Source organism: Coffea arabica, chromosome 11e (genome assembly GCF_036785885.1).
Source record: "Coffea arabica cultivar ET-39 chromosome 11e, Coffea Arabica ET-39 HiFi, whole genome shotgun sequence".
NCBI classification, from domain to species: Eukaryota; Viridiplantae; Streptophyta; class Magnoliopsida; order Gentianales; family Rubiaceae; genus Coffea; species Coffea arabica.
In genome coordinates, this window is record NC_092331.1 from 46,155,539 (window position 1) to 46,180,174 (window position 24,636).

General features: G+C 39.6%; 19 non-coding genes and 1 pseudogene across 19 annotated transcripts; all 20 read right to left on the reverse strand.

Annotated features, from left to right (window-relative positions):
• Positions 1–448: 448 nt before the first annotated feature.
• On the reverse strand, positions 449–567 carry LOC140029526 (5S ribosomal RNA). Its single transcript, XR_011833432.1, has one exon. It is a non-coding gene; the product is annotated as a 5S ribosomal RNA (ribosomal RNA).
• Positions 568–1,692: 1,125 nt separating this feature from the next.
• LOC140029527 (5S ribosomal RNA) lies at positions 1,693–1,811 on the reverse strand. The gene has a single exon (XR_011833433.1). It is a non-coding gene; the product is annotated as a 5S ribosomal RNA (ribosomal RNA).
• Positions 1,812–2,946: 1,135 nt separating this feature from the next.
• On the reverse strand, positions 2,947–3,065 carry LOC140029528 (5S ribosomal RNA). The gene has a single exon (XR_011833434.1). It is a non-coding gene; the product is annotated as a 5S ribosomal RNA (ribosomal RNA).
• Positions 3,066–4,200: 1,135 nt separating this feature from the next.
• On the reverse strand, positions 4,201–4,319 carry LOC140029530 (5S ribosomal RNA). The gene has a single exon (XR_011833436.1). It is a non-coding gene; the product is annotated as a 5S ribosomal RNA (ribosomal RNA).
• A 1,135-nt stretch (positions 4,320–5,454) lies between these two features.
• Positions 5,455–5,573, reverse strand: LOC140029531 (5S ribosomal RNA). Its single transcript, XR_011833437.1, has one exon. It is a non-coding gene; the product is annotated as a 5S ribosomal RNA (ribosomal RNA).
• A 1,135-nt stretch (positions 5,574–6,708) lies between these two features.
• LOC140029532 (5S ribosomal RNA) lies at positions 6,709–6,827 on the reverse strand. Its single transcript, XR_011833438.1, has one exon. It is a non-coding gene; the product is annotated as a 5S ribosomal RNA (ribosomal RNA).
• A 1,135-nt stretch (positions 6,828–7,962) lies between these two features.
• Positions 7,963–8,081, reverse strand: LOC140029533 (5S ribosomal RNA). Its single transcript, XR_011833439.1, has one exon. It is a non-coding gene; the product is annotated as a 5S ribosomal RNA (ribosomal RNA).
• Positions 8,082–9,216: 1,135 nt separating this feature from the next.
• Positions 9,217–9,335, reverse strand: LOC140029534 (5S ribosomal RNA). The gene has a single exon (XR_011833440.1). It is a non-coding gene; the product is annotated as a 5S ribosomal RNA (ribosomal RNA).
• Positions 9,336–10,470: 1,135 nt separating this feature from the next.
• Positions 10,471–10,589, reverse strand: LOC140029535 (5S ribosomal RNA). The gene has a single exon (XR_011833441.1). It is a non-coding gene; the product is annotated as a 5S ribosomal RNA (ribosomal RNA).
• Positions 10,590–11,714: 1,125 nt separating this feature from the next.
• Positions 11,715–11,833, reverse strand: LOC140029536 (5S ribosomal RNA). The gene has a single exon (XR_011833442.1). It is a non-coding gene; the product is annotated as a 5S ribosomal RNA (ribosomal RNA).
• Positions 11,834–12,968: 1,135 nt separating this feature from the next.
• Positions 12,969–13,087, reverse strand: LOC140029537 (5S ribosomal RNA). The gene has a single exon (XR_011833443.1). It is a non-coding gene; the product is annotated as a 5S ribosomal RNA (ribosomal RNA).
• Positions 13,088–14,222: 1,135 nt separating this feature from the next.
• Positions 14,223–14,341, reverse strand: LOC140029538 (5S ribosomal RNA). Its single transcript, XR_011833444.1, has one exon. It is a non-coding gene; the product is annotated as a 5S ribosomal RNA (ribosomal RNA).
• A 1,135-nt stretch (positions 14,342–15,476) lies between these two features.
• Positions 15,477–15,595, reverse strand: LOC140029539 (5S ribosomal RNA). Its single transcript, XR_011833445.1, has one exon. It is a non-coding gene; the product is annotated as a 5S ribosomal RNA (ribosomal RNA).
• Positions 15,596–16,730: 1,135 nt separating this feature from the next.
• Positions 16,731–16,849, reverse strand: LOC140029541 (5S ribosomal RNA). The gene has a single exon (XR_011833447.1). It is a non-coding gene; the product is annotated as a 5S ribosomal RNA (ribosomal RNA).
• A 1,135-nt stretch (positions 16,850–17,984) lies between these two features.
• LOC140029542 (5S ribosomal RNA) lies at positions 17,985–18,103 on the reverse strand. The gene has a single exon (XR_011833448.1). It is a non-coding gene; the product is annotated as a 5S ribosomal RNA (ribosomal RNA).
• A 1,135-nt stretch (positions 18,104–19,238) lies between these two features.
• Positions 19,239–19,357, reverse strand: LOC140029543 (5S ribosomal RNA). Its single transcript, XR_011833449.1, has one exon. It is a non-coding gene; the product is annotated as a 5S ribosomal RNA (ribosomal RNA).
• A 1,135-nt stretch (positions 19,358–20,492) lies between these two features.
• On the reverse strand, positions 20,493–20,611 carry LOC140029544 (5S ribosomal RNA). Its single transcript, XR_011833450.1, has one exon. It is a non-coding gene; the product is annotated as a 5S ribosomal RNA (ribosomal RNA).
• Positions 20,612–21,746: 1,135 nt separating this feature from the next.
• On the reverse strand, positions 21,747–21,865 carry LOC140029545 (5S ribosomal RNA). Its single transcript, XR_011833451.1, has one exon. It is a non-coding gene; the product is annotated as a 5S ribosomal RNA (ribosomal RNA).
• A 1,135-nt stretch (positions 21,866–23,000) lies between these two features.
• LOC140029546 (5S ribosomal RNA) lies at positions 23,001–23,119 on the reverse strand. The gene has a single exon (XR_011833452.1). It is a non-coding gene; the product is annotated as a 5S ribosomal RNA (ribosomal RNA).
• An 870-nt stretch (positions 23,120–23,989) lies between these two features.
• Positions 23,990–24,112, reverse strand: LOC140025151 (5S ribosomal RNA; annotated as a pseudogene).
• Between the last annotated feature and the right edge of the window lie 524 nt (positions 24,113–24,636).

The following is a 24,636-nucleotide window of genomic DNA, read 5'->3' on the forward strand; positions in this document are numbered from 1 at the left end:
AATAACTTAGTTTAGTTAGATAAAATTATTTTTATGTTTATTAAATTATTTTTAATTCGTAAACGGGTCATATCGGGTCATATCAGGTCACCACGGGTTGACCCGAAATCGACCGGTTTTCTTTTCGGGTTCATCGGGTCCAACCCGATTCTGACCCGAATTCCCGAAACCTCAACCCAAACCCATTAATTTCGTGTTAGGTTCGTGTCGTGTTTTCAGGTCGTGTCGAAAATTGCCACCCCTAGTTGCGGTGATACATTTGCGCCGACAAATTTGAGCGACGATCCGGGCTTTGATCGAGCCGTACCGTTCCTGATTTGTCTCGCGCCTTCAGATCCTCCTTCACGCTTCGACAAGAAGCAAAATATTAAGCAATCGTTCCGACGGAGCTAAATTACTACAGGATAAAGAACGAATAGGAAATTTGGATTTCGAAACAAAAAAGAGAGGGGTGCAACACGAGGACTTCCCAGGGGGTCACCCATCCTAGTACTACTCTCGCCCAAGCACGCTTAACTTCGGAGTTCTGATGGGATCCGGTGCATTAGTGCTGGTATGATCGCACCCGCCATGTTCCTTTCGCTTTATTCTTTTAAACTACCCCGTCCTGCGAAGCAGTGTGGCTTTTCTAGACCGAAATTCATTTTAAGCGTCAATTCAAGCATTTTCCTCTTATCCTTTTATTTATTTACTTTATATTTTTTTTTGTTATTGATTTGCACCCTGTTTTTTTCCCTCATCCCGCAACTCTAAATTATCATGAAATCAATCCTTCACGCTTGCAGTTAGGGGTGGCAATTCGGGTCCAAATCAGGTTGGCGGGTCGGGTTCGGGTCAACAGACCCGCCAGAAAATCTGTTGACCCGAACCCCGACCCGCCAACCCGTGACGGGTCAGGTATGCTGACCCGAACCCGAAAATTTCAGGTTTACGGGGCGGCGGGTCGACCCGAAATGACCCGAAACTTAATTTTAATTTATTAATTTATCACTGTAATTTCTAATAAAATCAATTTCTCACAAAACTAATTACATAATCAAGTAATAAAAATTTAAATAAATGATTCCAAATCAAATCTAAAATAAATTAAACACCGTAAAAGTGTTTTATCCCAAGCAAAATATAAAATAAATTAAAACAATACAAAAGTGAAAAATAATATAATATATTATTTGTCCAAGTATAATAATTTCAACTTCACACAAATTAAATAAATTCGTTTAGGATTAAGTAATTAATGCCTTTGAAAAAAAGAATAACTTAGTTTAGTTAGATAAAATTATTTTTATGTTTATTAAATTATTTTTAATTCGTAAACGGGTCATATCAGGTCACCACGGGTTGACCCGAAATCGACCGGTTTTCTTTTCGGGTTCATCGGGTCCAACCCGATTCTGACCCGAATTCCCGAAATCTCAACCCAAACCCATTAATTTCGTGTTAGGTTCGTGTCGTGTTTTCAGGTCGTGTCGAAAATTGCCACCCCTAGTTGCGGTGATACATTTGCGCCGACAAATTTGAGCGACGATCCGGGCTTTGATCGAGCCGTACCGTTCCTGATTTGTCTCGCGCCTTCAGATCCTCCTTCACGCTTCGACAAGAAGCAAAATATTAAGCAATCGTTCCGACGGAGCTAAATTACTACAGGATAAAGAACGAATAGGAAATTTGGATTTTGAAACAAAAAAGAGAGGGGTGCAACACGAGGACTTCCCAGGGGGTCACCCATCCTAGTACTACTCTCGCCCAAGCACGCTTAACTTCGGAGTTCTGATGGGATCCGGTGCATTAGTGCTGGTATGATCGCACCCGCCATGTTCCTTTCGCTTTATTCTTTTAAACTACCCCGTCCTGCGAAGCAGTGTGGCTTTTCTAGACCGAAATTCATTTTAAGCGTCAATTCAAGCATTTTCCTCTTATCCTTTTATTTATTTACTTTATATTTTTTTTTGTTATTGATTTGCACCCTGTTTTTTTCCCTCATCCCGCAACTCTAAATTATCATGAAATCAATCCTTCACGCTTGCAGTTAGGGGTGGCAATTCGGGTCCAAATCAGGTTGGCGGGTCGGGTTCGGGTCAACAGACCCGCCAGAAAATCTGTTGACCCGAACCCCGACCCGCCAACCCGTGACGGGTCAGGTATGCTGACCCGAACCCGAAAATTTCAGGTTTACGGGGCGGCGGGTCGACCCGAAATGACCCGAAACTTAATTTTAATTTATTAATTTATCACTGTAATTTCTAATAAAATCAATTTCTCACAAAACTAATTACATAATCAAGTAATAAAAATTTAAATAAATGATTCCAAATCAAATCTAAAATAAATTAAACACCGTAAAAGTGTTTTATCCCAAGCAAAATATAAAATAAATTAAAACAATACAAAAGTGAAAAATAATATAATATATTATTTGTCCAAGTATAATAATTTCAACTTCACACAAATTAAATAAATTCGTTTAGGATTAAGTAATTAATGCCTTTGAAAAAAAGAATAACTTAGTTTAGTTAGATAAAATTATTTTTATGTTTATTAAATTATTTTTAATTCGTAAACGGGTCATATCGGGTCATATCAGGTCACCACGGGTTGACCCGAAATCGACCGGTTTTCTTTTCGGGTTCATCGGGTCCAACCCGATTCTGACCCGAATTCCCGAAACCTCAACCCAAACCCATTAATTTCGTGTTAGGTTCGTGTCGTGTTTTCAGGTCGTGTCGAAAATTGCCACCCCTAGTTGCGGTGATACATTTGCGCCGACAAATTTGAGCGACGATCCGGGCTTTGATCGAGCCGTACCGTTCCTGATTTGTCTCGCGCCTTCAGATCCTCCTTCACGCTTCGACAAGAAGCAAAATATTAAGCAATCGTTCCGACGGAGCTAAATTACTACAGGATAAAGAACGAATAGGAAATTTGGATTTCGAAACAAAAAAGAGAGGGGTGCAACACGAGGACTTCCCAGGGGGTCACCCATCCTAGTACTACTCTCGCCCAAGCACGCTTAACTTCGGAGTTCTGATGGGATCCGGTGCATTAGTGCTGGTATGATCGCACCCGCCATGTTCCTTTCGCTTTATTCTTTTAAACTACCCCGTCCTGCGAAGCAGTGTGGCTTTTCTAGACCGAAATTCATTTTAAGCGTCAATTCAAGCATTTTCCTCTTATCCTTTTATTTATTTACTTTATATTTTTTTTTGTTATTGATTTGCACCCTGTTTTTTTCCCTCATCCCGCAACTCTAAATTATCATGAAATCAATCCTTCACGCTTGCAGTTAGGGGTGGCAATTCGGGTCCAAATCAGGTTGGCGGGTCGGGTTCGGGTCAACAGACCCGCCAGAAAATCTGTTGACCCGAACCCCGACCCGCCAACCCGTGACGGGTCAGGTATGCTGACCCGAACCCGAAAATTTCAGGTTTACGGGGCGGCGGGTCGACCCGAAATGACCCGAAACTTAATTTTAATTTATTAATTTATCACTGTAATTTCTAATAAAATCAATTTCTCACAAAACTAATTACATAATCAAGTAATAAAAATTTAAATAAATGATTCCAAATCAAATCTAAAATAAATTAAACACCGTAAAAGTGTTTTATCCCAAGCAAAATATAAAATAAATTAAAACAATACAAAAGTGAAAAATAATATAATATATTATTTGTCCAAGTATAATAATTTCAACTTCACACAAATTAAATAAATTCGTTTAGGATTAAGTAATTAATGCCTTTGAAAAAAAGAATAACTTAGTTTAGTTAGATAAAATTATTTTTATGTTTATTAAATTATTTTTAATTCGTAAACGGGTCATATCGGGTCATATCAGGTCACCACGGGTTGACCCGAAATCGACCGGTTTTCTTTTCGGGTTCATCGGGTCCAACCCGATTCTGACCCGAATTCCCGAAACCTCAACCCAAACCCATTAATTTCGTGTTAGGTTCGTGTCGTGTTTTCAGGTCGTGTCGAAAATTGCCACCCCTAGTTGCGGTGATACATTTGCGCCGACAAATTTGAGCGACGATCCGGGCTTTGATCGAGCCGTACCGTTCCTGATTTGTCTCGCGCCTTCAGATCCTCCTTCACGCTTCGACAAGAAGCAAAATATTAAGCAATCGTTCCGACGGAGCTAAATTACTACAGGATAAAGAACGAATAGGAAATTTGGATTTCGAAACAAAAAAGAGAGGGGTGCAACACGAGGACTTCCCAGGGGGTCACCCATCCTAGTACTACTCTCGCCCAAGCACGCTTAACTTCGGAGTTCTGATGGGATCCGGTGCATTAGTGCTGGTATGATCGCACCCGCCATGTTCCTTTCGATTTATTCTTTTAAACTACCCCGTCCTGCGAAGCAGTGTGGCTTTTCTAGACCGAAATTCATTTTAAGCGTCAATTCAAGCATTTTCCTCTTATCCTTTTATTTATTTACTTTATATTTTTTTTTGTTATTGATTTGCACCCTGTTTTTTTCCCTCATCCCGCAACTCTAAATTATCATGAAATCAATCCTTCACGCTTGCAGTTAGGGGTGGCAATTCGGGTCCAAATCAGGTTGGCGGGTCGGGTTCGGGTCAACAGACCCGCCAGAAAATCTGTTGACCCGAACCCCGACCCGCCAACCCGTGACGGGTCAGGTATGCTGACCCGAACCCGAAAATTTCAGGTTTACGGGGCGGCGGGTCGACCCGAAATGACCCGAAACTTAATTTTAATTTATTAATTTATCACTGTAATTTCTAATAAAATCAATTTCTCACAAAACTAATTACATAATCAAGTAATAAAAATTTAAATAAATGATTCCAAATCAAATCTAAAATAAATTAAACACCGTAAAAGTGTTTTATCCCAAGCAAAATATAAAATAAATTAAAACAATACAAAAGTGAAAAATAATATAATATATTATTTGTCCAAGTATAATAATTTCAACTTCACACAAATTAAATAAATTCGTTTAGGATTAAGTAATTAATGCCTTTGAAAAAAAGAATAACTTAGTTTAGTTAGATAAAATTATTTTTATGTTTATTAAATTATTTTTAATTCGTAAACGGGTCATATCGGGTCATATCAGGTCACCACGGGTTGACCCGAAATCGACCGGTTTTCTTTTCGGGTTCATCGGGTCCAACCCGATTCTGACCCGAATTCCCGAAACCTCAACCCAAACCCATTAATTTCGTGTTAGGTTCGTGTCGTGTTTTCAGGTCGTGTCGAAAATTGCCACCCCTAGTTGCGGTGATACATTTGCGCCGACAAATTTGAGCGACGATCCGGGCTTTGATCGAGCCGTACCGTTCCTGATTTGTCTCGCGCCTTCAGATCCTCCTTCACGCTTCGACAAGAAGCAAAATATTAAGCAATCGTTCCGACGGAGCTAAATTACTACAGGATAAAGAACGAATAGGAAATTTGGATTTCGAAACAAAAAAGAGAGGGGTGCAACACGAGGACTTCCCAGGGGGTCACCCATCCTAGTACTACTCTCGCCCAAGCACGCTTAACTTCGGAGTTCTGATGGGATCCGGTGCATTAGTGCTGGTATGATCGCACCCGCCATGTTCCTTTCGATTTATTCTTTTAAACTACCCCGTCCTGCGAAGCAGTGTGGCTTTTCTAGACCGAAATTCATTTTAAGCGTCAATTCAAGCATTTTCCTCTTATCCTTTTATTTATTTACTTTATATTTTTTTTTGTTATTGATTTGCACCCTGTTTTTTTCCCTCATCCCGCAACTCTAAATTATCATGAAATCAATCCTTCACGCTTGCAGTTAGGGGTGGCAATTCGGGTCCAAATCAGGTTGGCGGGTCGGGTTCGGGTCAACAGACCCGCCAGAAAATCTGTTGACCCGAACCCCGACCCGCCAACCCGTGACGGGTCAGGTATGCTGACCCGAACCCGAAAATTTCAGGTTTACGGGGCGGCGGGTCGACCCGAAATGACCCGAAACTTAATTTTAATTTATTAATTTATCACTGTAATTTCTAATAAAATCAATTTCTCACAAAACTAATTACATAATCAAGTAATAAAAATTTAAATAAATGATTCCAAATCAAATCTAAAATAAATTAAACACCGTAAAAGTGTTTTATCCCAAGCAAAATATAAAATAAATTAAAACAATACAAAAGTGAAAAATAATATAATATATTATTTGTCCAAGTATAATAATTTCAACTTCACACAAATTAAATAAATTCGTTTAGGATTAAGTAATTAATGCCTTTGAAAAAAAGAATAACTTAGTTTAGTTAGATAAAATTATTTTTATGTTTATTAAATTATTTTTAATTCGTAAACGGGTCATATCGGGTCATATCAGGTCACCACGGGTTGACCCGAAATCGACCGGTTTTCTTTTCGGGTTCATCGGGTCCAACCCGATTCTGACCCGAATTCCCGAAACCTCAACCCAAACCCATTAATTTCGTGTTAGGTTCGTGTCGTGTTTTCAGGTCGTGTCGAAAATTGCCACCCCTAGTTGCGGTGATACATTTGCGCCGACAAATTTGAGCGACGATCCGGGCTTTGATCGAGCCGTACCGTTCCTGATTTGTCTCGCGCCTTCAGATCCTCCTTCACGCTTCGACAAGAAGCAAAATATTAAGCAATCGTTCCGACGGAGCTAAATTACTACAGGATAAAGAACGAATAGGAAATTTGGATTTCGAAACAAAAAAGAGAGGGGTGCAACACGAGGACTTCCCAGGGGGTCACCCATCCTAGTACTACTCTCGCCCAAGCACGCTTAACTTCGGAGTTCTGATGGGATCCGGTGCATTAGTGCTGGTATGATCGCACCCGCCATGTTCCTTTCGATTTATTCTTTTAAACTACCCCGTCCTGCGAAGCAGTGTGGCTTTTCTAGACCGAAATTCATTTTAAGCGTCAATTCAAGCATTTTCCTCTTATTCTTTTATTTATTTACTTTATATTTTTTTTTGTTATTGATTTGCACCCTGTTTTTTTCCCTCATCCCGCAACTCTAAATTATCATGAAATCAATCCTTCACGCTTGCAGTTAGGGGTGGCAATTCGGGTCCAAATCAGGTTGGCGGGTCGGGTTCGGGTCAACAGACCCGCCAGAAAATCTGTTGACCCGAACCCCGACCCGCCAACCCGTGACGGGTCAGGTATGCTGACCCGAACCCGAAAATTTCAGGTTTACGGGGCGGCGGGTCGACCCGAAATGACCCGAAACTTAATTTTAATTTATTAATTTATCACTGTAATTTCTAATAAAATCAATTTCTCACAAAACTAATTACATAATCAAGTAATAAAAATTTAAATAAATGATTCCAAATCAAATCTAAAATAAATTAAACACCGTAAAAGTGTTTTATCCCAAGCAAAATATAAAATAAATTAAAACAATACAAAAGTGAAAAATAATATAATATATTATTTGTCCAAGTATAATAATTTCAACTTCACACAAATTAAATAAATTCGTTTAGGATTAAGTAATTAGTGCCTTTGAAAAAAAGAATAACTTAGTTTAGTTAGATAAAATTATTTTTATGTTTATTAAATTATTTTTAATTCGTAAACGGGTCATATCGGGTCATATCAGGTCACCACGGGTTGACCCGAAATCGACCGGTTTTCTTTTCGGGTTCATCGGGTCCAACCCGATTCTGACCCGAATTCCCGAAACCTCAACCCAAACCCATTAATTTCGTGTTAGGTTCGTGTCGTGTTTTCAGGTCGTGTCGAAAATTGCCACCCCTAGTTGCGGTGATACATTTGCGCCGACAAATTTGAGCGACGATCCGGGCTTTGATCGAGCCGTACCGTTCCTGATTTGTCTCGCGCCTTCAGATCCTCCTTCACGCTTCGACAAGAAGCAAAATATTAAGCAATCGTTCCGACGGAGCTAAATTACTACAGGATAAAGAACGAATAGGAAATTTGGATTTCGAAACAAAAAAGAGAGGGGTGCAACACGAGGACTTCCCAGGGGGTCACCCATCCTAGTACTACTCTCGCCCAAGCACGCTTAACTTCGGAGTTCTGATGGGATCCGGTGCATTAGTGCTGGTATGATCGCACCCGCCATGTTCCTTTCGCTTTATTCTTTTAAACTACCCCGTCCTGCGAAGCAGTGTGGCTTTTCTAGACCGAAATTCATTTTAAGCGTCAATTCAAGCATTTTCCTCTTATCCTTTTATTTATTTACTTTATATTTTTTTTTGTTATTGATTTGCACCCTGTTTTTTTCCCTCATCCCGCAACTCTAAATTATCATGAAATCAATCCTTCACGCTTGCAGTTAGGGGTGGCAATTCGGGTCCAAATCAGGTTGGCGGGTCGGGTTCGGGTCAACAGACCCGCCAGAAAATCTGTTGACCCGAACCCCGACCCGCCAACCCGTGACGGGTCAGGTATGCTGACCCGAACCCGAAAATTTCAGGTTTACGGGGCGGCGGGTCGACCCGAAATGACCCGAAACTTAATTTTAATTTATTAATTTATCACTGTAATTTCTAATAAAATCAATTTCTCACAAAACTAATTACATAATCAAGTAATAAAAATTTAAATAAATGATTCCAAATCAAATCTAAAATAAATTAAACACCGTAAAAGTGTTTTATCCCAAGCAAAATATAAAATAAATTAAAACAATACAAAAGTGAAAAATAATATAATATATTATTTGTCCAAGTATAATAATTTCAACTTCACACAAATTAAATAAATTCGTTTAGGATTAAGTAATTAATGCCTTTGAAAAAAAGAATAACTTAGTTTAGTTAGATAAAATTATTTTTATGTTTATTAAATTATTTTTAATTCGTAAACGGGTCATATCGGGTCATATCAGGTCACCACGGGTTGACCCGAAATCGACCGGTTTTCTTTTCGGGTTCATCGGGTCCAACCCGATTCTGACCCGAATTCCCGAAACCTCAACCCAAACCCATTAATTTCGTGTTAGGTTCGTGTCGTGTTTTCAGGTCGTGTCGAAAATTGCCACCCCTAGTTGCGGTGATACATTTGCGCCGACAAATTTGAGCGACGATCCGGGCTTTGATCGAGCCGTACCGTTCCTGATTTGTCTCGCGCCTTCAGATCCTCCTTCACGCTTCGACAAGAAGCAAAATATTAAGCAATCGTTCCGACGGAGCTAAATTACTACAGGATAAAGAACGAATAGGAAATTTGGATTTCGAAACAAAAAAGAGAGGGGTGCAACACGAGGACTTCCCAGGGGGTCACCCATCCTAGTACTACTCTCGCCCAAGCACGCTTAACTTCGGAGTTCTGATGGGATCCGGTGCATTAGTGCTGGTATGATCGCACCCGCCATGTTCCTTTCGATTTATTCTTTTAAACTACCCCGTCCTGCGAAGCAGTGTGGCTTTTCTAGACCGAAATTCATTTTAAGCGTCAATTCAAGCATTTTCCTCTTATCCTTTTATTTATTTACTTTATATTTTTTTTTGTTATTGATTTGCACCCTGTTTTTTTCCCTCATCCCGCAACTCTAAATTATCATGAAATCAATCCTTCACGCTTGCAGTTAGGGGTGGCAATTCGGGTCCAAATCAGGTTGGCGGGTCGGGTTCGGGTCAACAGACCCGCCAGAAAATCTGTTGACCCGAACCCCGACCCGCCAACCCGTGACGGGTCAGGTATGCTGACCCGAACCCGAAAATTTCAGGTTTACGGGGCGGCGGGTCGACCCGAAATGACCCGAAACTTAATTTTAATTTATTAATTTATCACTGTAATTTCTAATAAAATCAATTTCTCACAAAACTAATTACATAATCAAGTAATAAAAATTTAAATAAATGATTCCAAATCAAATCTAAAATAAATTAAACACCGTAAAAGTGTTTTATCCCAAGCAAAATATAAAATAAATTAAAACAATACAAAAGTGAAAAATAATATAATATATTATTTGTCCAAGTATAATAATTTCAACTTCACACAAATTAAATAAATTCGTTTAGGATTAAGTAATTAGTGCCTTTGAAAAAAAGAATAACTTAGTTTAGTTAGATAAAATTATTTTTATGTTTATTAAATTATTTTTAATTCGTAAACGGGTCATATCGGGTCATATCAGGTCACCACGGGTTGACCCGAAATCGACCGGTTTTCTTTTCGGGTTCATCGGGTCCAACCCGATTCTGACCCGAATTCCCGAAACCTCAACCCAAACCCATTAATTTCGTGTTAGGTTCGTGTCGTGTTTTCAGGTCGTGTCGAAAATTGCCACCCCTAGTTGCGGTGATACATTTGCGCCGACAAATTTGAGCGACGATCCGGGCTTTGATCGAGCCGTACCGTTCCTGATTTGTCTCGCGCCTTCAGATCCTCCTTCACGCTTCGACAAGAAGCAAAATATTAAGCAATCGTTCCGACGGAGCTAAATTACTACAGGATAAAGAACGAATAGGAAATTTGGATTTCGAAACAAAAAAGAGAGGGGTGCAACACGAGGACTTCCCAGGGGGTCACCCATCCTAGTACTACTCTCGCCCAAGCACGCTTAACTTCGGAGTTCTGATGGGATCCGGTGCATTAGTGCTGGTATGATCGCACCCGCCATGTTCCTTTCGCTTTATTCTTTTAAACTACCCCGTCCTGCGAAGCAGTGTGGCTTTTCTAGACCGAAATTCATTTTAAGCGTCAATTCAAGCATTTTCCTCTTATCCTTTTATTTATTTACTTTATATTTTTTTTTGTTATTGATTTGCACCCTGTTTTTTTCCCTCATCCCGCAACTCTAAATTATCATGAAATCAATCCTTCACGCTTGCAGTTAGGGGTGGCAATTCGGGTCCAAATCAGGTTGGCGGGTCGGGTTCGGGTCAACAGACCCGCCAGAAAATCTGTTGACCCGAACCCCGACCCGCCAACCCGTGACGGGTCAGGTATGCTGACCCGAACCCGAAAATTTCAGGTTTACGGGGCGGCGGGTCGACCCGAAATGACCCGAAACTTAATTTTAATTTATTAATTTATCACTGTAATTTCTAATAAAATCAATTTCTCACAAAACTAATTACATAATCAAGTAATAAAAATTTAAATAAATGATTCCAAATCAAATCTAAAATAAATTAAACACCGTAAAAGTGTTTTATCCCAAGCAAAATATAAAATAAATTAAAACAATACAAAAGTGAAAAATAATATAATATATTATTTGTCCAAGTATAATAATTTCAACTTCACACAAATTAAATAAATTCGTTTAGGATTAAGTAATTAATGCCTTTGAAAAAAAGAATAACTTAGTTTAGTTAGATAAAATTATTTTTATGTTTATTAAATTATTTTTAATTCGTAAACGGGTCATATCAGGTCACCACGGGTTGACCCGAAATCGACCGGTTTTCTTTTCGGGTTCATCGGGTCCAACCCGATTCTGACCCGAATTCCCGAAATCTCAACCCAAACCCATTAATTTCGTGTTAGGTTCGTGTCGTGTTTTCAGGTCGTGTCGAAAATTGCCACCCCTAGTTGCGGTGATACATTTGCGCCGACAAATTTGAGCGACGATCCGGGCTTTGATCGAGCCGTACCGTTCCTGATTTGTCTCGCGCCTTCAGATCCTCCTTCACGCTTCGACAAGAAGCAAAATATTAAGCAATCGTTCCGACGGAGCTAAATTACTACAGGATAAAGAACGAATAGGAAATTTGGATTTCGAAACAAAAAAGAGAGGGGTGCAACACGAGGACTTCCCAGGGGGTCACCCATCCTAGTACTACTCTCGCCCAAGCACGCTTAACTTCGGAGTTCTGATGGGATCCGGTGCATTAGTGCTGGTATGATCGCACCCGCCATGTTCCTTTCGCTTTATTCTTTTAAACTACCCCGTCCTGCGAAGCAGTGTGGCTTTTCTAGACCGAAATTCATTTTAAGCGTCAATTCAAGCATTTTCCTCTTATCCTTTTATTTATTTACTTTATATTTTTTTTTGTTATTGATTTGCACCCTGTTTTTTTCCCTCATCCCGCAACTCTAAATTATCATGAAATCAATCCTTCACGCTTGCAGTTAGGGGTGGCAATTCGGGTCCAAATCAGGTTGGCGGGTCGGGTTCGGGTCAACAGACCCGCCAGAAAATCTGTTGACCCGAACCCCGACCCGCCAACCCGTGACGGGTCAGGTATGCTGACCCGAACCCGAAAATTTCAGGTTTACGGGGCGGCGGGTCGACCCGAAATGACCCGAAACTTAATTTTAATTTATTAATTTATCACTGTAATTTCTAATAAAATCAATTTCTCACAAAACTAATTACATAATCAAGTAATAAAAATTTAAATAAATGATTCCAAATCAAATCTAAAATAAATTAAACACCGTAAAAGTGTTTTATCCCAAGCAAAATATAAAATAAATTAAAACAATACAAAAGTGAAAAATAATATAATATATTATTTGTCCAAGTATAATAATTTCAACTTCACACAAATTAAATAAATTCGTTTAGGATTAAGTAATTAATGCCTTTGAAAAAAAGAATAACTTAGTTTAGTTAGATAAAATTATTTTTATGTTTATTAAATTATTTTTAATTCGTAAACGGGTCATATCGGGTCATATCAGGTCACCACGGGTTGACCCGAAATCGACCGGTTTTCTTTTCGGGTTCATCGGGTCCAACCCGATTCTGACCCGAATTCCCGAAACCTCAACCCAAACCCATTAATTTCGTGTTAGGTTCGTGTCGTGTTTTCAGGTCGTGTCGAAAATTGCCACCCCTAGTTGCGGTGATACATTTGCGCCGACAAATTTGAGCGACGATCCGGGCTTTGATCGAGCCGTACCGTTCCTGATTTGTCTCGCGCCTTCAGATCCTCCTTCACGCTTCGACAAGAAGCAAAATATTAAGCAATCGTTCCGACGGAGCTAAATTACTACAGGATAAAGAACGAATAGGAAATTTGGATTTCGAAACAAAAAAGAGAGGGGTGCAACACGAGGACTTCCCAGGGGGTCACCCATCCTAGTACTACTCTCGCCCAAGCACGCTTAACTTCGGAGTTCTGATGGGATCCGGTGCATTAGTGCTGGTATGATCGCACCCGCCATGTTCCTTTCGCTTTATTCTTTTAAACTACCCCGTCCTGCGAAGCAGTGTGGCTTTTCTAGACCGAAATTCATTTTAAGCGTCAATTCAAGCATTTTCCTCTTATCCTTTTATTTATTTACTTTATATTTTTTTTTGTTATTGATTTGCACCCTGTTTTTTTCCCTCATCCCGCAACTCTAAATTATCATGAAATCAATCCTTCACGCTTGCAGTTAGGGGTGGCAATTCGGGTCCAAATCAGGTTGGCGGGTCGGGTTCGGGTCAACAGACCCGCCAGAAAATCTGTTGACCCGAACCCCGACCCGCCAACCCGTGACGGGTCAGGTATGCTGACCCGAACCCGAAAATTTCAGGTTTACGGGGCGGCGGGTCGACCCGAAATGACCCGAAACTTAATTTTAATTTATTAATTTATCACTGTAATTTCTAATAAAATCAATTTCTCACAAAACTAATTACATAATCAAGTAATAAAAATTTAAATAAATGATTCCAAATCAAATCTAAAATAAATTAAACACCGTAAAAGTGTTTTATCCCAAGCAAAATATAAAATAAATTAAAACAATACAAAAGTGAAAAATAATATAATATATTATTTGTCCAAGTATAATAATTTCAACTTCACACAAATTAAATAAATTCGTTTAGGATTAAGTAATTAATGCCTTTGAAAAAAAGAATAACTTAGTTTAGTTAGATAAAATTATTTTTATGTTTATTAAATTATTTTTAATTCGTAAACGGGTCATATCGGGTCATATCAGGTCACCACGGGTTGACCCGAAATCGACCGGTTTTCTTTTCGGGTTCATCGGGTCCAACCCGATTCTGACCCGAATTCCCGAAACCTCAACCCAAACCCATTAATTTCGTGTTAGGTTCGTGTCGTGTTTTCAGGTCGTGTCGAAAATTGCCACCCCTAGTTGCGGTGATACATTTGCGCCGACAAATTTGAGCGACGATCCGGGCTTTGATCGAGCCGTACCGTTCCTGATTTGTCTCGCGCCTTCAGATCCTCCTTCACGCTTCGACAAGAAGCAAAATATTAAGCAATCGTTCCGACGGAGCTAAATTACTACAGGATAAAGAACGAATAGGAAATTTGGATTTCGAAACAAAAAAGAGAGGGGTGCAACACGAGGACTTCCCAGGGGGTCACCCATCCTAGTACTACTCTCGCCCAAGCACGCTTAACTTCGGAGTTCTGATGGGATCCGGTGCATTAGTGCTGGTATGATCGCACCCGCCATGTTCCTTTCGATTTATTCTTTTAAACTACCCCGTCCTGCGAAGCAGTGTGGCTTTTCTAGACCGAAATTCATTTTAAGCGTCAATTCAAGCATTTTCCTCTTATCCTTTTATTTATTTACTTTATATTTTTTTTTGTTATTGATTTGCACCCTGTTTTTTTCCCTCATCCCGCAACTCTAAATTATCATGAAATCAATCCTTCACGCTTGCAGTTAGGGGTGGCAATTCGGGTCCAAATCAGGTTGGCGGGTCGGGTTCGGGTCAACAGACCCGCCAGAAAATCTGTTGACCCGAACCCCGACCCGCCAACCCGTGACGGGTCAGGTATGCTGACCCGAACCCGAAAATTTCAGGTTTACGGGGCGGCGGGTCGACCCGAAATGACCCGAAACTTAATTTTAATTTATTAATTTATCACTGTAATTTCTAATAAAATCAATTTCTCACAAAACTAATTACATAATCAAGTAATAAAAATTTAAATAAATGATTCCAAATCAAATCTAAAATAAATTAAACACCGTAAAAGTGTTTTATCCCAAGCAAAATATAAAATAAATTAAAACAATACAAAAGTGAAAAATAATATAATATATTATTTGTCCAAGTATAATAATTTCAACTTCACACAAATTAAATAAATTCGTTTAGGATTAAGTAATTAATGCCTTTGAAAAAAAGAATAACTTAGTTTAGTTAGATAAAATTATTTTTATGTTTATTAAATTATTTTTAATTCGTAAACGGGTCATATCGGGTCATATCAGGTCACCACGGGTTGACCCGAAATCGACCGGTTTTCTTTTCGGGTTCATCGGGTCCAACCCGATTCTGACCCGAATTCCCGAAACCTCAACCCAAACCCATTAATTTCGTGTTAGGTTCGTGTCGTGTTTTCAGGTCGTGTCGAAAATTGCCACCCCTAGTTGCGGTGATACATTTGCGCCGACAAATTTGAGCGACGATCCGGGCTTTGATCGAGCCGTACCGTTCCTGATTTGTCTCGCGCCTTCAGATCCTCCTTCACGCTTCGACAAGAAGCAAAATATTAAGCAATCGTTCCGACGGAGCTAAATTACTACAGGATAAAGAACGAATAGGAAATTTGGATTTCGAAACAAAAAAGAGAGGGGTGCAACACGAGGACTTCCCAGGGGGTCACCCATCCTAGTACTACTCTCGCCCAAGCACGCTTAACTTCGGAGTTCTGATGGGATCCGGTGCATTAGTGCTGGTATGATCGCACCCGCCATGTTCCTTTCGCTTTATTCTTTTAAACTACCCCGTCCTGCGAAGCAGTGTGGCTTTTCTAGACCGAAATTCATTTTAAGCGTCAATTCAAGCATTTTCCTCTTATCCTTTTATTTATTTACTTTATATTTTTTTTTGTTATTGATTTGCACCCTGTTTTTTTCCCTCATCCCGCAACTCTAAATTATCATGAAATCAATCCTTCACGCTTGCAGTTAGGGGTGGCAATTCGGGTCCAAATCAGGTTGGCGGGTCGGGTTCGGGTCAACAGACCCGCCAGAAAATCTGTTGACCCGAACCCCGACCCGCCAACCCGTGACGGGTCAGGTATGCTGACCCGAACCCGAAAATTTCAGGTTTACGGGGCGGCGGGTCGACCCGAAATGACCCGAAACTTAATTTTAATTTATTAATTTATCACTGTAATTTCTAATAAAATCAATTTCTCACAAAACTAATTACATAATCAAGTAATAAAAATTTAAATAAATGATTCCAAATCAAATCTAAAATAAATTAAACACCGTAAAAGTGTTTTATCCCAAGCAAAATATAAAATAAATTAAAACAATACAAAAGTGAAAAATAATATAATATATTATTTGTCCAAGTATAATAATTTCAACTTCACACAAATTAAATAAATTCGTTTAGGATTAAGTAATTAATGCCTTTGAAAAAAAGAATAACTTAGTTTAGTTAGATAAAATTATTTTTATGTTTATTAAATTATTTTTAATTCGTAAACGGGTCATATCGGGTCATATCAGGTCACCACGGGTTGACCCGAAATCGACCGGTTTTCTTTTCGGGTTCATCGGGTCCAACCCGATTCTGACCCGAATTCCCGAAACCTCAACCCAAACCCATTAATTTCGTGTTAGGTTCGTGTCGTGTTTTCAGGTCGTGTCGAAAATTGCCACCCCTAGTTGCGGTGATACATTTGCGCCGACAAATTTGAGCGACGATCCGGGCTTTGATCGAGCCGTACCGTTCCTGATTTGTCTCGCGCCTTCAGATCCTCCTTCACGCTTCGACAAGAAGCAAAATATTAAGCAATCGTTCCGACGGAGCTAAATTACTACAGGATAAAGAACGAATAGGAAATTTGGATTTCGAAACAAAAAAGAGAGGGGTGCAACACGAGGACTTCCCAGGGGGTCACCCATCCTAGTACTACTCTCGCCCAAGCACGCTTAACTTCGGAGTTCTGATGGGATCCGGTGCATTAGTGCTGGTATGATCGCACCCGCCATGTTCCTTTCGCTTTATTCTTTTAAACTACCCCGTCCTGCGAAGCAGTGTGGCTTTTCTAGACCGAAATTCATTTTAAGCGTCAATTCAAGCATTTTCCTCTTATCCTTTTATTTATTTACTTTATATTTTTTTTTGTTATTGATTTGCACCCTGTTTTTTTCCCTCATCCCGCAACTCTAAATTATCATGAAATCAATCCTTCACGCTTGCAGTTAGGGGTGGCAATTCGGGTCCAAATCAGGTTGGCGGGTCGGGTTCGGGTCAACAGACCCGCCAGAAAATCTGTTGACCCGAACCCCGACCCGCCAACCCGTGACGGGTCAGGTATGCTGACCCGAACCCGAAAATTTCAGGTTTACGGGGCGGCGGGTCGACCCGAAATGACCCGAAACTTAATTTTAATTTATTAATTTATCACTGTAATTTCTAATAAAATCAATTTCTCACAAAACTAATTACATAATCAAGTAATAAAAATTTAAATAAATGATTCCAAATCAAATCTAAAATAAATTAAACACCGTAAAAGTGTTTTATCCCAAGCAAAATATAAAATAAATTAAAACAATACAAAAGTGAAAAATAATATAATATATTATTTGTCCAAGTATAATAATTTCAACTTCACACAAATTAAATAAATTCGTTTAGGATTAAGTAATTAATGCCTTTGAAAAAAAGAATAACTTAGTTTAGTTAGATAAAATTATTTTTATGTTTATTAAATTATTTTTAATTCGTAAACGGGTCATATCGGGTCATATCAGGTCACCACGGGTTGACCCGAAATCGACCGGTTTTCTTTTCGGGTTCATCGGGTCCAACCCGATTCTGACCCGAATTCCCGAAACCTCAACCCAAACCCATTAATTTCGTGTTAGGTTCGTGTCGTGTTTTCAGGTCGTGTCGAAAATTGCCACCCCTAGTTGCGGTGATACATTTGCGCCGACAAATTTGAGCGACGATCCGGGCTTTGATCGAGCCGTACCGTTCCTGATTTGTCTCGCGCCTTCAGATCCTCCTTCACGCTTCGACAAGAAGCAAAATATTAAGCAATCGTTCCGACGGAGCTAAATTACTACAGGATAAAGAACGAATAGGAAATTTGGATTTCGAAACAAAAAAGAGAGGGGTGCAACACGAGGACTTCCCAGGGGGTCACCCATCCTAGTACTACTCTCGCCCAAGCACGCTTAACTTCGGAGTTCTGATGGGATCCGGTGCATTAGTGCTGGTATGATCGCACCCGCCATGTTCCTTTCGCTTTATTCTTTTAAACTACCCCGTCCTGCGAAGCAGTGTGGCTTTTCTAGACCGAAATTCATTTTAAGCGTCAATTCAAGCATTTTCCTCTTATCCTTTTATTTATTTACTTTATATTTTTTTTTGTTATTGATTTGCACCCTGTTTTTTTCCCTCATCCCGCAACTCTAAATTATCATGAAATCAATCCTTCACGCTTGCAGTTAGGGGTGGCAATTCGGGTCCAAATCAGGTTGGCGGGTCGGGTTCGGGTCAACAGACCCGCCAGAAAATCTGTTGACCCGAACCCCGACCCGCCAACCCGTGACGGGTCAGGTATGCTGACCCGAACCCGAAAATTTCAGGTTTACGGGGCGGCGGGTCGACCCGAAATGACCCGAAACTTAATTTTAATTTATTAATTTATCACTGTAATTTCTAATAAAATCAATTTCTCACAAAACTAATTACATAATCAAGTAATAAAAATTTAAATAAATGATTCCAAATCAAATCTAAAATAAATTAAACACCGTAAAAGTGTTTTATCCCAAGCAAAATATAAAATAAATTAAAACAATACAAAAGTGAAAAATAATATAATATATTATTTGTCCAAGTATAATAATTTCAACTTCACACAAATTAAATAAATTCGTTTAGGATTAAGTAATTAATGCCTTTGAAAAAAAGAATAACTTAGTTTAGTTAGATAAAATTATTTTTATGTTTATTAAATTATTTTTAATTCGTAAACGGGTCATATCGGGTCATATCAGGTCACCACGGGTTGACCCGAAATCGACCGGTTTTCTTTTCGGGTTCATCGGGTCCAACCCGATTCTGACCCGAATTCCCGAAACCTCAACCCAAACCCATTAATTTCGTGTTAGGTTCGTGTCGTGTTTTCAGGTCGTGTCGAAAATTGCCACCCCTAGTTGCGGTGATACATTTGCGCCGACAAATTTGAGCGACGATCCGGGCTTTGATCGAGCCGTACCGTTCCTGATTTGTCTCGCGCCTTCAGATCCTCCTTCACGCTTCGACAAGAAGCAAAATATTAAGCAATCGTTCCGACGGAGCTAAATTACTACAGGATAAAGAACGAATAGGAAATTTGGATTTCGAAACAAAAAAGAGAGGGGTGCAACACGAGGACTTCCCAGGGGGTCACCCATCCTAGTACTACTCTCGCCCAAGCACGCTTAACTTCGGAGTTCTGATGGGATCCGGTGCATTAGTGCTGGTATGATCGCACCCGCCATGTTCCTTTCGCTTTATTCTTTTAAACTACCCCGTCCTGCGAAGCAGTGTGGCTTTTCTAGACCGAAATTCATTTTAAGCGTCAATTCAAGCATTTTCCTCTTATCCTTTTATTTATTTACTTTATATTTTTTTTTGTTATTGATTTGCACCCTGTTTTTTTCCCTCATCCCGCAACTCTAAATTATCATGAAATCAATCCTTCACGCTTGCAGTTAGGGGTGGCAATTCGGGTCCAAATCAGGTTGGCGGGTCGGGTTCGGGTCAACAGACCCGCCAGAAAATCTGTTGACCCGAACCCCGACCCGCCAACCCGTGACGGGTCAGGTATGCTGACCCGAACCCGAAAATTTCAGGTTTACGGGGCGGCGGGTCGACCCGAAATGACCCGAAACTTAATTTTAATTTATTAATTTATCACTGTAATTTCTAATAAAATCAATTTCTCACAAAACTAATTACATAATCAAGTAATAAAAATTTAAATAAATGATTCCAAATCAAATCTAAAATAAATTAAACACCGTAAAAGTGTTTTATCCCAAGCAAAATATAAAATAAATTAAAACAATACAAAAGTGAAAAATAATATAATATATTATTTGTCCAAGTATAATAATTTCAACTTCACACAAATTAAATAAATTCGTTTAGGATTAAGTAATTAATGCCTTTGAAAAAAAGAATAACTTAGTTTAGTTAGATAAAATTATTTTTATGTTTATTAAATTATTTTTAATTCGTAAACGGGTCATATCGGGTCATATCAGGTCACCACGGGTTGACCCGAAATCGACCGGTTTTCTTTTCGGGTTCATCGGGTCCAACCCGATTCTGACCCGAATTCCCGAAACCTCAACCCAAACCCATTAATTTCGTGTTAGGTTCGTGTCGTGTTTTCAGGTCGTGTCGAAAATTGCCACCCCTAGTTGCGGTGATACATTTGCGCCGACAAATTTGAGCGACGATCCGGGCTTTGATCGAGCCGTACCGTTCCTGATTTGTCTCGCGCCTTCAGATCCTCCTTCACGCTTCGACAAGAAGCAAAATATTAAGCAATCGTTCCGACGGAGCTAAATTACTACAGGATAAAGAACGAATAGGAAATTTGGATTTCGAAACAAAAAAGAGAGGGGTGCAACACGAGGACTTCCCAGGGGGTCACCCATCCTAGTACTACTCTCGCCCAAGCACGCTTAACTTCGGAGTTCTGATGGGATCCGGTGCATTAGTGCTGGTATGATCGCACCCGCCATGTTCCTTTCGCTTTATTCTTTTAAACTACCCCGTCCTGCGAAGCAGTGTGGCTTTTCTAGACCGAAATTCATTTTAAGCGTCAATTCAAGCATTTTCCTCTTATCCTTTTATTTATTTACTTTATATTTTTTTTTGTTATTGATTTGCACCCTGTTTTTTTCCCTCATCCCGCAACTCTAAATTATCATGAAATCAATCCTTCACGCTTGCAGTTAGGGGTGGCAATTCGGGTCCAAATCAGGTTGGCGGGTCGGGTTCGGGTCAACAGACCCGCCAGAAAATCTGTTGACCCGAACCCCGACCCGCCAACCCGTGACGGGTCAGGTATGCTGACCCGAACCCGAAAATTTCAGGTTTACGGGGCGGCGGGTCGACCCGAAATGACCCGAAACTTAATTTTAATTTATTAATTTATCACTGTAATTTCTAATAAAATCAATTTCTCACAAAACTAATTACATAATCAAGTAATAAAAATTTAAATAAATGATTCCAAATCAAATCTAAAATAAATTAAACACCGTAAAAGTGTTTTATCCCAAGCAAAATATAAAATAAATTAAAACAATACAAAAGTGAAAAATAATATAATATATTATTTGTCCAAGTATAATAATTTCAACTTCACACAAATTAAATAAATTCGTTTAGGATTAAGTAATTAATGCCTTTGAAAAAAAGAATAACTTAGTTTAGTTAGATAAAATTATTTTTATGTTTATTAAATTATTTTTAATTCGTAAACGGGTCATATCGGGTCATATCAGGTCACCACGGGTTGACCCGAAATCGACCGGTTTTCTTTTCGGGTTCATCGGGTCCAACCCGATTCTGACCCGAATTCCCGAAACCTCAACCCAAACCCATTAATTTCGTGTTAGGTTCGTGTCGTGTTTTCAGGTCGTGTCGAAAATTGCCACCCCTAGTTGCGGTGATACATTTGCGCCGACAAATTTGAGCGACGATCCGGGCTTTGATCGAGCCGTACCGTTCCTGATTTGTCTCGCGCCTTCAGATCCTCCTTCACGCTTCGACAAGAAGCAAAATATTAAGCAATCGTTCCGACGGAGCTAAATTACTACAGGATAAAGAACGAATAGGAAATTTGGATTTCGAAACAAAAAAGAGAGGGGTGCAACACGAGGACTTCCCAGGGGGTCACCCATCCTAGTACTACTCTCGCCCAAGCACGCTTAACTTCGGAGTTCTGATGGGATCCGGTGCATTAGTGCTGGTATGATCGCACCCGCCATGTTCCTTTCGCTTTATTCTTTTAAACTACCCCGTCCTGCGAAGCAGTGTGGCTTTTCTAGACCGAAATTCATTTTAAGCGTCAATTCAAGCATTTTCCTCTTATCCTTTTATTTATTTACTTTATATTTTTTTTTGTTATTGATTTGCACCCTGTTTTTTTCCCTCATCCCGCAACTCTAAATTATCATGAAATCAATCCTTCACGCTTGCAGTTAGGGGTGGCAATTCGGGTCCAAATCAGGTTGGCGGGTCGGGTTCGGGTCAACAGACCCGCCAGAAAATCTGTTGACCCGAACCCCGACCCGCCAACCCGTGACGGGTCAGGTATGCTGACCCGAACCCGAAAATTTCAGGTTTACGGGGCGGCGGGTCGACCCGAAATGACCCGAAACTTAATTTTAATTTATTAATTTATCACTGTAATTTCTAATAAAATCAATTTCTCACAAAACTAATTACATAATCAAGTAATAAAAATTTAAATAAATGATTCCAAATCAAATCTAAAATAAATTAAACACCGTAAAAGTGTTTTATCCCAAGCAAAATATAAAATAAATTAAAACAATACAAAAGTGAAAAATAATATAATATATTATTTGTCCAAGTATAATAATTTCAACTTCACACAAATTAAATAAATTCGTTTAGGATTAAGTAATTAATGCCTTTGAAAAAAAGAATAACTTAGTTTAGTTAGATAAAATTATTTTTATGTTTATTAAATTATTTTTAATTCGTAAACGGGTCATATCGGGTCATATCAGGTCACCACGGGTTGACCCGAAATCGACCGGTTTTCTTTTCGGGTTCATCGGGTCCAACCCGATTCTGACCCGAATTCCCGAAACCTCAACCCAAACCCATTAATTTCGTGTTAGGTTCGTGTCGTGTTTTCAGGTCGTGTCGAAAATTGCCACCCCTAGTTGCGGTGATACATTTGCGCCGACAAATTTGAGCGACGATCCGGGCTTTGATCGAGCCGTACCGTTCCTGATTTGTCTCGCGCCTTCAGATCCTCCTTCACGCTTCGACAAGAAGCAAAATATTAAGCAATCGTTCCGACGGAGCTAAATTACTACAGGATAAAGAACGAATAGGAAATTTGGATTTCGAAACAAAAAAGAGAGGGGTGCAACACGAGGACTTCCCAGGGGGTCACCCATCCTAGTACTACTCTCGCCCAAGCACGCTTAACTTCGGAGTTCTGATGGGATCCGGTGCATTAGTGCTGGTATGATCGCACCCGCCATGTTCCTTTCGCTTTATTCTTTTAAACTACCCCGTCCTGCGAAGCAGTGTGGCTTTTCTAGACCGAAATTCATTTTAAGCGTCAATTCAAGCATTTTCCTCTTATCCTTTTATTTATTTACTTTATATTTTTTTTTGTTATTGATTTGCACCCTGTTTTTTTCCCTCATCCCGCAACTCTAAATTATCATGAAATCAATCCTTCACGCTTGCAGTTAGGGGTGGCAATTCGGGTCCAAATCAGGTTGGCGGGTCGGGTTCGGGTCAACAGACCCGCCAGAAAATCTGTTGACCCGAACCCCGACCCGCCAACCCGTGACGGGTCAGGTATGCTGACCCGAACCCGAAAATTTCTGGTTTACGGGGCGGCGGGTCGACCCGAAATGACCCGAAACTTAATTTTAATTTATTAATTTATCACTGTAATTTCTAATAAAATCAATTTCTCACAAAACTAATTACATAATCAAGTAATAAAAATTTAAATAAATGATTCCAAATCAAATCTAAAATAAATTAAACACCGTAGTTGACCCGAAATCGACCGGTTTTCTTTTCGGGTTCATCGGGTCCAACCCGATTCTGACCCGAATTCCCGAAACCTCAACCCAAACCCATTAATTTCGTGTTAGGTTCGTGTCGTGTCGAAAATTGCCACCCCTAGTTGCGGTGATACATTTGCGCCGACAAATTTGAGCGACGATCCGGGCTTTGATCGAGCCGTACCGTTCCTGATTTGTCTCGCGCCTTCAGATCCTCCTTCACGCTTCGACAAGAAGCAAAATATTAAGCAATCGTTCCGACGGAGCTAAATTACTACAGGATAAAGAACGAATAGGAAATTTGGATTTCGAAACAAAAAAGAGAGGGGTGCAACACGAGGACGTCCCAGGGGGTCACCCATCCTAGTACTACTCTCGCCCAAGCACGCTTAACTTCGGAGTTGTGATGGGATCCGGTGCATTAGTGCTCACAAAACTAATTACATAATCAAGTAATAAAAATTTAAATAAATGATTCCAAATCAAATCTAAAATAAATTAAACACCGTAAAAGTGTTTTATCCCAAGCAAAATATAAAATAAATTAAAACAATACAAAAGTGAAAAATAATATAATATATTATTTGTCCAAGTATAATAATTTCAACTTCACACAAATTAAATAAATTCGTTTAGGATTAAGTAATTAATGCCTTTGAAAAAAAGAATAACTTAGTTTAGTTAGATAAAATTATTTTTATGTTTATTAAATTATTTTTAATTCGTAAACGGGTCATATCGGGTCATATCAGGTCACCACGGGTTGACCCGAAATCGACCGGTTTTCTTTTCGGGTTCATCGGGTCCAACCCGATTCTGACCCGAATTCCCGAAACCTCAACCCAAACCCATTAATTTCGTGTTAGGTTCGTGTCGTGTCGAAAATTGCCACCCCTAGTTGCGGTGATACATTTGCGCCGACAAATTTGAGCGACGATCCGGGCTTTGATCGAGCCGTACCGTTCCTGATTT